The following is a 14,817-nucleotide window of genomic DNA, read 5'->3' on the forward strand; positions in this document are numbered from 1 at the left end:
TCCATATCACATTGGTTGAGTGGTCTATTTTATAGAAAGAAAAAAAAAAAGCCTATATCTTTAATTTTTTATATATAATTTTTATTTTAAAAATATAATTTATAATTGGATAAAGCAATTTGAAAATCAACAGGAGAATGAACTTATTTTTTAGGCAATATTTTAGTAGGAGATAAAATTATATTTTTACCAAATTATCCTTTAATTTTGTCTCTACTTAAATATAAGAAGTAAAGACATTTTTGAAAAAAAAAAAAAAAAAAAAAAACCTCAAACAAGAGAATCCTCTCATAAGTATAGACACAAGTTACTTGCTGTCAAAGGGCCCATATTTTTGACAAGCTTGACCCAAGCGGCCCAAGTGAAAATTGAAGGGCACATTAATATCACAAGCTAAAAGCCCATTATTTGTATCTTCTCCACCTTCAATCTTCATGTGGCCCAAAATTACATTGGAAGCCCATTAGGGAATTTGGAGAGGTATGGTTTGAACTTTGGAGGGCAACGGCCCATTATTTGTATCCTTCTTTGCCTTCACAATCTTTTTTTTATTTATTTTTATCTTTACATTTTGGAGTTATTGTCAATTTGGTCAGTAGCTAATTTAGTCAATTTGGTCTAGATAATAACAACTAAATTGACTGCAATTTGAAAATAACATAAATCAAATCGATTGCTAATAAAATATAGGGACCAAATTTATCAAATTGACTAAATAAATAAATAACCAAATTTGGGTATTATTTTTTTATTTTAATTTTTATTTTAGGCTGACATAGTAGTCTAAGTGGTATTTTGTGTGTCTGAAAACAATATTTTATTTTGACTATTAGTCACATCAATATTTTCTATCAATCACTTAATGATACAAGCCATTTTAATATAATACTAAAAGATTAAAGACTAAATTGACATTCAACCTAGATATTAGGGATCAATATATAGTTTACCCTAAATTAAAATATGTTGGACACTCATATTTGGATTGAGAGTTAGACCCAAAAAAAAAAAAACTTCCTTTTCTTTCTCTTATTTCTCTTTTATCCCTTCGGCTAATTGTGTTTTGCTAGAGATATTTTTTTAGGAAGATTCTCCACTAGATAAAAAAAAAAAATGAAAATATAGAAAGAATCTAAATGGTAGAAAATCACCGAACCCATTTAGCAACAAACAAGTATTCTCAAATCAAATTAAAAAAAAATGCTACCCCTAAATCTCATATTAGAAACATGCACATATATATATAGTTTTTTTTTAAACTAAATGTGCACATATATATTGTTTTAATTAACAAAATCCGAAACCTGGTGTGGTCTGGTTTTAATAATGGGTTTGTTTTCATTTGTTGAGTTAAAGTTAATCGAGGGTACCTTTCTTGTTGTTTTAGTAATAGGAGAGTGTTTGGTGGACTGTGTTGGAATGGGTGTGGAATTGTAAAATGGGTTTGGTGGAGAAAGATTGAGAAAGTGGAAAGAGGAGAGGGATGATAAAGAAAAGGAAAGAGAGGATAGATCGGTGGTGATGGTGTGCTTAGATTTCGAGTTTGGGAAGGCCACGGTAATTTTAAAAGTGTTTGGTAATTGAGAAAGTGAAAGAAAATAAAAATGGTAGGTTTGTGATTTTTTTATTATTATTTTCAATAAAATTAGGAATTAATATATTTTTTAAAAAAAATTTATGTAATAAAATATACTGTATATTCTAATGTGGATTTTATAAGATATTGAGTTGGCATTTTTAAATATAAATTAAAAATTAAAAGCTGACATGAAGTGTGAAAGTATTTGTAAAATATTTGTGTATATAGCATTAATATTCACAAAGTTATACACTAAATAAAAAACTAAAACATGAATAAAAATAGAGTACTCCACAACCACTTAAAAAATTACAAAATTAAACACAAATCAATTAAGAAAATAAATAATTATAAATATAAATATATCATCAACAATATAATTATATACGATGACGGCAAAGATCTCAGCTTCTTTTAAATAGTCTTGTTTAGGCTCACACACTCTCTCTATCTCTCATATCTATTTAGTGATTTTTAGTCCAATTTTTTAGCTCCAGAATCCCGCAAAAAAAAAAAAAAAAAAAAAATCAGATATATTATTGACGAGTTGCTTCAGGTACATGTAATTAAAAAAAAAAAACCCAAAATGTTTTTCTTATCTTAGACAATTAAAATATTTATTTTCCTTTTCCGAGTAGGAATAGTATTATAATTCTATTCCTTGATGGAGCAGGATTCCTTATTCCTATAAGGAGTAGGATTCTCTTCCTATAAATCAATCTCTGTTTCTCTCGTTGTTTTCAGTTCACATTCCAGTGTTCTGCTCTCACTGCTACTGCTTCTGCTTTCTCTCTCTGTTTCTGTGTTTCCGCTCTGTTTTCTCTCTCTGGTTCTGTGAAGTCATGACTGACAGTCTGCTAAGTTGGGTTGAAAGCGAATGGATGGAAGGGAAATACGAGCAAGCATACGAATTTGCAAAGATGGCGAAACAATATGATCCGTATTTTGAAGGAGTGGAGCGTTACTACATTGCTATGTCTATCATTCACGCCGGCAAGTTCAAGAAGAACAAGCTTGTTTACACCGACCTCTATGCACTCCTGGGCTTCCCGGCCAGTGATAACCCATCAATCACTCATAAAATCACTCACAGCTTCATCAGACAAAGGTATTGTAATTTGGCGAAGTGGGTGCATCCCAGCAAGTTTTCCTCTCCAATGGCGCATGAGGCTCTCAGACTCATGGACAAGGCGTGGGCGGTCCTGGGTAACGAGCAGCATAGAGAAGACTATGACGTTTGTGTTGGTCTACGTCAACCAAAGCCAAAGAATATTGAAAAACCAGAGACGACATCTGAGACCTCTGTTGTTGCTGCTGCTGCTGCTACTGCTACTGCCCAAAGTGATGATCAGAAGGCAAAGGAGGTTGTTCGGGTTGGGATGAAAAGATGTGCTCCTCTTACGGCTACGCCTGACGATAACATGGATCGGATGGTGCGTCACAGAAGGGTTTAGTCTACTCCATTAGGGTTTGTCTATAACATGTTTCTTGTTTTGTTTCGTTTATATTTCTTATTGAATATATTCTTCATGATTTTAATTGCATCATCATTAAAGGGTTGCAACGAGAAATACAAATATGGAGTTTATGTAGATCATATTTGAATTAAGTTCTAATTCACCAGTTTCTCAACAACAAAAAAAAAAAAAAATTCTAATTCACCTAGGCTAGATTTCATACGAATTCATGTACAAAAGGTGGTTTAAGATTAAATTTTTTTTTTTGAAGACTAAACAAGTGTATTTATTGGGATGATACTGGTGATCTAGTATAATTTCTTTAGGAACTAATACCACAAAATAATGAAAATTAATATTCATCAGGAATTGGTTAGTGTTGTTAATTAGGGAATGGATTTGGGTAAATAAAAAAAAATATATACATAATTTTCAAGTTATTTCTCTTAAATTCAGTTTAAAGTTTTTTTGTTACGGCAATTAGATGTTAGTGGGGCTCCAGTCAATTAGATTTCTGAAAGGTCTATGCAATCTTCTATAACGCCAAGCAGGCTCCTACAAAAGTATTAAGCACAGACCATCTGACTTGAGACTCTGGATTTTTTTTTGTGAAGCCCAAACTTTGAAGTAGCATGTCCAACAGTTCCAAGATTGAGAGAGAAGTTCAGTTAGTAAAATGGATAGTTGGTTCACTTCTTCCTCTCTTTGCACACAAAACCTTATCATGGCAGAATCATTAGGATGTAAATTAAGTAGGCAATATTACACACTTTGCAATATCTAAAAGTTAAAGTATAACATCTATTGTTGCTATGCTCTTATTGAGTTATATCAATGAAACATTTTAATACAAAGCTGAAATGTAGCAAGATTTGGTTAACTTTGGTCTAATTCGGTCTATTAGGTTTAGTTTGGTCCATTATGTCTATTTTGATCCACTTCAGTCCATTCAGTCCATTTTGGATCACACACATCAAGGGGCGATCCATTACCAAGAAATTCAACATTTTGGTGATCTACCTGGGGCTAGTCTTGACGATAACAGTAATTCTCTCTTTCTTTATATATATATATATAGCATCCTTGCATGTATAAAGGAAACAAGAAATGTTACTCAAAGATTGTTTTTGTTTAAGTTAGTTACTGTAATAACACATATTGGAATAACAAAATATTATTGATGAATAAACAACAAACACACACATAGAGGATCAGAAGAATATCACATAGTTCGGAAATATGACTGCTCGATTATTAATTGAAAGATTAAATTTATCATTTTCTAATAACTTAGAGTTTTACAACAATTGATAATTATAATGCTATCAAAGCAGGTGATCCTGATTTGTACAAATGCCAAAAGGGAACTCTGTTCCTCATTAGGGGCCCTTGGTTTCTTTGTTTCTATTGCATTCTATCTCATTGTACCACATTACCCTGGACCCCAAACCTCTAGTATAACAAAGTCCATATAGGCTCAACACACCTCCAATTCCAAGTACATATACAGAGACACCTTCTAACATTTTATGATAAATGTACTTGTTTCCTTGATATACAGAATGGAAAGTCGTCTTATTGGAGAGAATTGGTAATTGATGCTTGTATTTCTTCTAGCGCTTGCCCCGTTGTTTCTGGTACTAACTTGGCAACAAATAAAACAGCTGAACCGCAAATGCCCATGTATATGAAAAATGTTCCTGAAATTGTATCGGCCAAAAATTCTTTTAAGTATAAGCAAGAAGAAGAGAACAGGGCGCAAACAATGCCTGGGAAAGTTACCTGCTGAGCTCCAGTCCATCATAAAATTGAAACTGTATGTTATAATCCAAGAACATGACCAGTTTACTAAAGACACTAGGCTTCCAGCAGAACCCTTAACATGAATGGGAAATACCTGTAACACAAATGTGATTCTTCAATCTAAGTTAAAATGTAAACTTCTTGTCATGCAAACTGATTTAAAATTTTCATTAAAAGAGTCTTGTTGTTACTAACCAGAACAGTTACATACCTCTGAGACAATGACCCATGGTATTCCAGCCATGCCTATTGAGTAAGCTACAAAATATCCCTGAGTGTGGTGTGGTATCAAGCAGTAAACATATTAGTCACTTAATTTGATCAACTAATTCCAAACATCTTGGCACAACATTAGTGTAAATATTTAATGATTAGCAGATGTTAAGGTCCTTTCTCCTTTCAAGAATCAAGTTATGGTACCATTGAAACAAAGTAGAAGATATCGCATACTTTGACATGCCAATGATTACAGTTATACACAAATTCAAAAAGCATGAGAAATTGAATATTTACTATGCCAGAGATTTTGGTCACAGGCAAAGTCAATAAAAGGGCTTCGAGTCTTAGAAGACTGCAGGGTGTAAGATCTTTAGGCCATAAATGTTGAAAATAAGAACATAGGTAACTTAAACCTCTTTAGATTGCCATATTTTAAATGTCATTTTAAGCATATAAGGAAAATATACAAAAGCTGAGACACAGAAATTGTGTTACCATTATGCCAATATAAACCAAAATGGGAGTGAGCTCCTTCCACTGGTGGAGGTCCTGCTCATAACAAACTTACCATTTTGAAGGATGATCTTTTTACTAACAACAAAAAAAGAAAAATGAGGATATCTAATATTGGATTTGGGAGACACCTGAAACCAGAATGAGAAGCCTATAAGAAAGCAACTCAAGCACATTCCAGCAGCAGATATCTACAAGAAATTGCGACTTCATTTACAATTAATTGATGAAGTAAATTTTACTTTAAAATATATCCTTTGCCATCCTTACCAATAAAAGTGGTCGTCTTCCTAATTTATCTGTTAAGAGTACACTTGCAACAGTAGCTGGGATCTACAAACAAACATATACACTTCTTAAAAAATGTGTCAACCAAGAGACTTGATTCATTCTGCAGTTATTAAGTGTCAAGTACCTGGATGATAGCCATTGATATAGTCCCAATACTAGCTGAAAAACCTGTCATAAGCCAGTGATCCATATCACCCTTTCTGCAGTTTTTTTATGTTATTATCAATTATGGAAGTAATTCTGAAATCCCTCAATTTAATTACCAGCTTCATTGAATATAGAACTTGAATAAGCAGTAATGGCACTGTTCCCTCCAAACTGTACGAGTAACATCAGCCCAACTCCAACCTAAACCATTTTGATTGGTATAGTATAGAGATTAAACGAGTTTTTAAAGGAAAAGGTGCTACAACTAGAAAAGCTATTTTTTTTTCATTTCTGGTTAGGCTCCCAATAAGTGAATGAACGTATCTGCTCTGGAACAAGTCCAGAAATCTAGAATTTGAATGTTGTTTGAAGGCTTCTGTATAATCCTGCAAAATGGAAGGATCATAAATCATATCTTATTTTGTACCTAAGAATATTAGAAAACATAAGAATCTAAAGATTTATATTCTAGCTGAGGTGAAATAACTGTTCTTTCTGAAGAATATGAAGTTAGAATTTACTCTGATGTCAGCTGCTTCTTTAGATATATCAGCATTCCTGCCTCTAAGGCATTGTAAGGAACTTTCAAACTCTTTCTCTTTACCGATTTTAGCCTGCAGGCAATTAGATGCTCACTTTTCCTTTACTGTGTATGCTAAGACTATCTAAAAGAGTTACTAACTTACAATAAGATACGAAAGTTTTAAGATGTTCTTGTTCGAAGCATCCATTTCAAAGGCCGCATATGTAAAAACAGAACAATTAATCTTTCCCTTATTATACAATGGTGCATCACAAACATTACATTTTAAACAGAATCTTCAAATTGGACTCACCAGCCATCTAGGAGATTCTGGAATAAAGAATAAGCCAAGAAGTTTGAGTGCACATGGAATGGCACCTGGAAATTTCAGGTAAAAAAATTTGACACAGAAAATTTATTTATATAAATAACTAAGATAATAAAAAGCTTAAAACAAGTTACCAATTAAGGCTAAAATGCGCCAAGTAGTGACATTTCCAATGAAATACATCAGCGAAGTGCCGCAACATATCATCAGCTGTAATGAAATATACCTCCATAAGTAATGAGTTAGCCATTCAATATTTCAATCCAAGCACCATAAGTATAAGAGTTACTCCACCTGATTTCAGACGTAAATCCTCCTCGACAGTTCTTAGGGGTTATTTCTGCAATGTATATGGGAACCTGTCTTGGAAACAAGAATCTGAGTAACGTTACTATCACTATTATGGGTTCCACATATAGCTAAATTAGTTGTGAAGGAAGATCTTATAACAATTACCACGTAGCCAATAAGCCCATTGCCAAGTCCCAGTGACAGTCTTCCAAGGTCTAGTCACCAAGCATTCTATAAGAAGCATTCAACTGGTTTACTATAAAGATCTTACTCAACGCACAAAGCTCCCAATTTTGTGGAGTCTAGGAGAGGTGATTGATATAGACAGCTTTAACCCCTTTTTTTTTCATTTTTATTTTAGGAGGCGGATATTACTATTGAGGTGTGAAAAGAAAAGATCCAACTGACTTGCTCCATAGTGATTTTAAAAGATTTTCCATGATATGGCCCTTTGTTAATATCCCAGGTATACAACCATTTTGATTTAAATGTTGGCAGAAACTTCAATGTAAGGTTATTATCAATGTTATTGTTACTACAATGATTCCAATTTCATATTTAGTCATATTGAGTACGAGTTAGACAATGGCCATATATCTCAACCAAATAGACATTAGAGGTAAGGTTGTTTTCATAAATTGAAGACATACATCAATATTGAAGGGAAGGAAAGAAGGAGAAGGTAAACCTTTGCAAATGCTATAGCAAGCCACCCTGCAGTACTAAATATCTCAGAGAACCACAATGTCTGCATTACAATATCAAGAGAACATTCATGAGTATTTGATGAAGTGATAAAGCTTTTTGGTTATGAAAAGTAGTATACCTGCTTAATGCTATGTTTGGAAGTTTTGAGAGAGAGAAGAGTAGAGGGAAGGAGAGTAGTGGAGAAGAGAGTAGAGGGGAATGGTTATCCTCCACATTTTTTGGATGTTTTTAAAATTAAAAGTAAGGGGAAGAGAATAATTAATTTTTTCATCTGTAATTTTATTAATATAGTAAGGACACATTTGGTAATTCATTTGGTCAAACATTTTTATGCTCCGCTCTCCTTCCAAATCTCTCCAATTTGGGAGAATTAAAAAAGAGGGGTTAGAAGTAGTTCAAACCCCTTGAAATCCCTCCCCCTCATTCCTTAAAAAACATCCAAATAAGGTAATTTAATTACTCTCCCTTCCTCTATTTTACTCTCCCTCCTTTTCCCAACATCCAAACATAGCATAAAAGATATTAAAAATGGTGACCAAAGAATCTTACACCTCTTCTACCAATAATATCTGCTAATTTTCCATTAACTAGTGCACCTACTATTCCTCCTGCTGTCAATATTGAACCGAAAACTGAATACTGCACAGTGAGGTTGGTAAAAAAGGCAAGGAAATAAATAAAACATTGAAAAATGTTAAATAAATAGGAGAGCTGATTGGAAAAATCAAGATAACAAAGTTCTAAATTAAAAATACAAATGCCACTTTTCACTACATTGAAGTTAATTGTTCAATAAACCAAGCATGTAAAACTTGAGAAACATGATACAAAAATTAAGTTCAATTACACATGCATGTATGTATGGAAGTGCTATAAATATTTTTAAGAATACTTCTAATGGCAAAATCAAGATAACAAGTTCTACATTAAAAATATAAATGCCACTTTTTACTATATTGAAATTAACTGTACAACTAAACAAACGTGTAAAATTTGATAAACATTATCACAAATAGTTCAAGAACACATGCATGTACATGGCAGTAATAATAAAATTGCTAGAAATTTCTCTTTTCTGGTAGGAGTTTTGCCGTACTCTCGGTTTCTATGAGCTTGCACTCTCCCTAGGCAACTAGGGAGAAGAACTGATCAATTGGGGGTCTTAACATGATGGATATGGAATAGGAACTGATAAACAATTAATTTGAAGAACATCATATTGAGACAAGATGAGGAGAACATTATAATAATTTTATTTTGTTTTAATGTTACTTTTTTTTTTCCCTCGATACATTGATAGTTGGCACCAAGAGTACCGGTTGAACTATAAGATTCTTGGAAATTTAGTGTTAGTTGTTTTTGGCCATCAATTGTGTTTTTATTTTGGGCTCCAGTATTTAATTAGTCAATTAATACTTTGATCAAACGCAGCTCTAGACACTTTTAAGCTGCGTTTAATTAAACGTAGCTCTAAGCATCTGTGAAGCTACGTTTGTTAAATGCAGCTCCAGACAAATTTAAGCTGCGTTTAATTAAACGCAGCTCTAAGCATCTGTTAAGCTGTGTTTGATAAATGCAGCTCCAAAGATATTGAATAAAAAAAAAATTCTGGAAAAATGGGGTGGAGAGCCGCGTTTTTAAAAACGCGGCTTCAGTCTTACCCACTTAAACGCAACTTCAACATTTAAAAACACAGCTTCAGGGGAGGTCTATAGCCGTGTTTTTAAAACACAGCTATACATCTAGGGTGGAGCTGCATTTTACACAAATGCGGTTCAAAAAGTTGACCTTGTAGCTACGTTTTTTTTAAAACACAGCTAAAAAACGCGGCTTAAAAGCGCGTTTTTTGTAGTGACTCTTCACATTATATCTGTACCTACACATAAATATCTTTTTGACTCTAACTTAAAGTAATTATATTAGTATGTTATAGATTTATTTTTTTGAAAAACAAATATACACAAACATAAGGGAGAGAGAAAATGGTTTAAACACAAAGACACACTACAACTCTATTCAAAAGTAATGGTAACTTTTAAGGAAGGGTAGGATAAGTTATACTATACATAACACACTCTCTTACATAATGTGAGACAATTACCCATTATAGATAAATTTGTTAAGTTATGATTTTTCTCATAACATTAGTGTTGGCTTATTCCATGACAAAAAGTGTTGTAATTACATAAATTTATTTCCTTGTATTTTTGTGGGATTTATTTGTAATGAATTTAGTATTAAGTGGTGAAGATTTGATCAAGACAGCCGAAGGTCACATGAGAAGCATATGCAGGAAGGTGAACAGTCAGGCCAGGTGTCCAGTTCAGTATAGCCTGTCCAAGAGTGTAACTCGCGACTTGGATTCATGACTTGCGACTTGCACCAGTCGCCAGTCACCTGCGAAATTCCCTTGTTTTGCATTCCCATCACTCGTACTATATATATTCTCATTACCCACAGAAATGGTGAGGAGCCTATTAAGAGAAAACCCTAAGAAAGGTTTCTACAATACACCCACCTTATTAGAGAAAGAGCTACTCATTCTTAGAGAGAAATTTTTGTAATCTTTTCTCCTTCCATCTCCCATTGTTATACCCATTGAGAGGAGATTTGTACTCAAACACTACTCACACCCATTCAAAGTGTTGAGAGTATTTTTGGAACTTGGGAAGCATTGGAAGATGCCAAGGATGACGGATGCAATGTGAAGCTTATTATGGGATCCGGAAAGTTAGAGAAGACATAGTTCAGCGTAACCTTGTTGAAGTAAGAAGCTTAGAGGGCTTAGATGCATTAGGTAGATTAAGCTTGAAGGGTCTATTGCTATTCATGTATCCCAATTAATTTTCTAGTGGATCACTTTATCACTTGGAGGGCAGCGGAGAGATTTTTCGTCAAGTTTTTCGGTTTTCTTTTCGATAACACATCTCGGTGTTATCTTTATGTTTGCTTCTCTCATCCCTATTCTATTCCTTTTAATTGTTGTTGTGTTTGTGATTTATTATGGTTTAGAGTGTTTTGCCAATTTGGGTACTGCTTATATTTATCATTCAACACATCAATTGTTTGAATATAAGCTTGTGTTGGTATTTTTGAAATTGAGGGTCTAAATATTCACTAGTATTTTACGCACTAAGTGAGCTTTCAAAATTGGATATACATTTTGTTAAAAAAGCACTTAGGCCTTGACGTAGGAGATAAAGGGATGAACAAGTTTTAGTACTCATTTATTTATTAACAAAGAACTTTTAGGTACTTACAGCTGCAACAGAGAGACCCAAGTCTTCCATAATTCCAGATTCAGCTGGGGATGAAAGTCCTGACTGCAAAGCAATTATAATACACTTGTTTAGGCAAAGCTTGGCCTATTCCTCTTTCACTTTATATTGTTATAAAGGAATTTATAGCCTCTAACATTGTTAATTGGTGGTAAGTGCATTAAAGAACAAACAAATGAAATAGAAAAGAAAACCATGAGGAAGCATGTATCTAGAGTAAAATGTAATAAACCAAATGGAGGCTGGCACAAATTTGGCACGGATGGCTCCTCTTAGGGCAATCTTGAGTTAGTGAGAGGAGGAGGAGTGATCTGTGATCACAGAGGCTTATGGATGAAGGAATTTACTAGATTTATAGGGGTAACTTCTAGTGTCAATATAGTGGTTTGGGCTCTAAGGGATGGCTTATTAACGTGAACTAGCCGCGAACCTGGGCGTTGCGCATGATAATTATTTTTATGGTGGTTTTATTAAAATTTTTTTTTATACAATTTAAACTAATTTAATAAAGAGTAATGTATTTTGTAATTATATTTTTCTTTATGATAAGAATAATTATAAATGTAATATAGGAACAATCATAAATTTAATAATTATTGTTGTACTAAAATGAAAATAAATACTATTTTTCTTAGAAATTCAAAAGGCAAGTTAACAAAAATATTTATTTTTTAACAAAAGTTATTTATAACATTTTGTGAATCATTAAAAAGAATATAAAATTTGGAAATTATTCTTTTAGTTTTAAATAAACTTTCTCAAACTTCTTTTTTCTGCCTACAATCCAAAACACTGAAAAAAGTAACTAAAAAAATTAATAAAACTTAACTATGATTATTTGGACCAATTAGGAAAAAAATTTGTTGTTTATAATCTACTATGGTTATTTTCTTTGCAGAAATTGTAATTTCGTCCACCCAAAACAGATTATCAAATAAACAATTATGAGTAAAATCTAAGAATTAAATTTCTATATATGCATTGTTATAATAATAATAATAATAAGTAAAATTGTGAAAGATAAAATTTGTTTCTCATCCAATAATTTTTGTTTAGCCAACCTTTGTTTTTCTCTAAATAAATAGCATTATAGAGTACTTCTAATACAATTATTAAGAGTACTTTGTCCACCACAAATGATTAAAAAATAAACAAAAATGATTAAAGTCTCATAGTTTAACATCTAAATTGAGCACTATAAAAATTATGCTATCAAATTACAATAACTACCAAATTAAATTATCCAAATCATGCTATGTAGTAGAATAATTTTATATTTTATATGCCATATTTAATAATTTATAATGCAATAGGATAACATTTAATAATCAAAGACAAAAAAAAAACACACAACAATTAAAAAAAAAATTGAATCGCATTAACCTAAAATAGATTAAAGAATATAAAAAATTATCAACCTAAAGCGAAGATTCAAGAAAAATAAAAAATAAAAATCCACCCAAAAATTGTGTGAGAGAGAGAGAGAGAGAGAGAGAGTACTTTTTTTTTTTTTTGGTTAGGGAAAACTATGCATAGAATGAAAGAGATAGTGACAAATTTATAGTAAGAAGATGTGAATAAAAAGAGACAAAAATAGAGGAAGATGAAGGAAAAGATGAATAATGATATTAATGTAGAGAATAGTGGGGAGATGAGAAGGTGAGGGAAGAAGAAAGGTTGGAGAAGTAATGGGGAGATGAAAAGGTAAGGGAGAGAGAAAGGTTGGAGAAGTGTAAATATGAAATAAAAAAAAACATTAAAAATAATTATAAGAAAATGGAAAGAAAAAAGATAATGACGTGAACGCTGATGTGGCTCAACGTAAGCACAGGAACATTAAACACTATACTTTGGCTTTTAGTAATATATTGATATTAGTTTCAATTTATTGACGGTTGAAATTGATATATATATATATATATATATATATTTTTTTTTTTTTTGATGGAAGACGGTTGAAATTGATATTGATGTGAAAGTAATTTTTTATTTGGTTACTAAAACTTATATTAGCAATTTACTATATAACTCTTATCATGGATTGCAAGAGTTTTCTCAATCAAACCCCACAAGTAAAGATGAAGCATTATTTTTTCCCAAGGAAAATTACTGAAATTAGTGTGCAAATGCTATAGCTAGCTTCAACCACTTTATCTATTACCTAACTTTCAAATGTCATTGACCAATCAAGTAGAGGTAGCATTGAACCGATCTTAAACTCAAAGAAGTCAAGACGGGAAGAGAAATGGGGGAGGTGGAGTGACAATTGATACACTATTATTTATAATATTTAATTTGAAGTGTGAAATTAATGAATCCATGTTAAACAATAGTAAATCATAATATACCGAATATTGAACCAGAACAAGAGGCACACTTAATTAAGGCCATAATGTGCAAAAAGGACCCTTAGAGTTTGGGTCGATTGAAAAGTAACCTTTTGTACTTCCATTCTATCTTACTAACCATTGAGTTTTAAGAATTGTCCAAATTGACCCCTCTATCTTAATTCCATTTACTATAACAGACAGAAAATGGTCATACGCTAATGCTATGCACATAAAATTTAAATGATTTTTATAGTAAAGCCATGGAAATTAGTGAACACCCCATTGTAAGTGAAGCACATAAGGCGACCATGGAGCTGAGTACAACAGTAGGTGTTGCTTTGGAATCACTCGGTGTCATGTCCCTCAGTTTTACACTAGACTTTGCTGCTAAAAGTCCGTCTTCCAGGCTTTCTGTTTCCATATTATCTTTGGAAGTAAGTGGCTAAGAATGAGTGGAAGGATTGACATAGATAGTAGGATTGTTTATATATAGCAAGAAAAAGTAGGTGCCTCGTGCTTAAAGTGTGAACATACATGGGGATCAGCGTGAGACTATTAGATATGCACATAAAATCCACTCTATTTAGTTCACTTGTGAAATTGGCAGATATTAATTTACTATGAAAAAGTTAATTTTCACAAATTTTTTTTTTTAGAATACTAAGTATTTTAACACACACACAAAGAGAGAGGGGAGAAAGTTTTAAAGAAACTAATAGTAATGTATATCCAAAAAGGCTTAACTCTTAGATACACAGCACAGATTTTAAACTTTTATAACTCACACTCATTTTCTAATGTATAATTAACTCACTGTTTTTTCTTTTAAGAATACTAAGTATTTTAACACACATGCATATAAATAGAAGTGCATTGAATGTGCAAAACACCTTAGTATGCTATTCATCCAAACGAATAGAGCACCAATGTGGTGCTAGGCTAAACTTTTCTGATATTTAAGTCAAAACTTATTGGAATCCAATGTAGAAAAAACAATATAATTTTTCTAGGATTTTTCTCCTATATCTCAGAGTGGGTGTGGTTTGGTTTAATGGGTGCAATTGCATTTATTCTCGCTCCACTAACCTAAAATCTTTAGTCATGGGCACAAATCTTCAATCTCTCACCTTTCATCAATGCCATTGGCATTGCACCCATTACGCCAATTACCACTTCTTCCCTTTCCTCCATTTACTAGATTCATGGCATAATTGATGCAGGGTAATGATCCTTTCGAAGTTTGTGTTCATGATTGGAGATTGTGAGTAGGTGGAGCGAGAATTACGTACCTCAAGAAACCTCGCCGTCCCATATAGAGGTTCTCGTCCTTATTCTTTCAACCATTTCTCA

General features: G+C 32.5%; 1 pseudogene; it reads right to left on the reverse strand.

Moving 5' to 3' along the window:
- Positions 1-4,450: 4,450 nt before the first annotated feature.
- On the reverse strand, positions 4,451-13,888 carry LOC142627214 (sugar transporter ERD6-like 5; annotated as a pseudogene).
- Positions 13,889-14,817: the final 929 nt, after the last annotated feature.

Source organism: Castanea sativa, chromosome 3 (assembly GCF_040712315.1).
Source record: "Castanea sativa cultivar Marrone di Chiusa Pesio chromosome 3, ASM4071231v1".
NCBI lineage: Eukaryota > Viridiplantae > Streptophyta > Magnoliopsida > Fagales > Fagaceae > Castanea > Castanea sativa.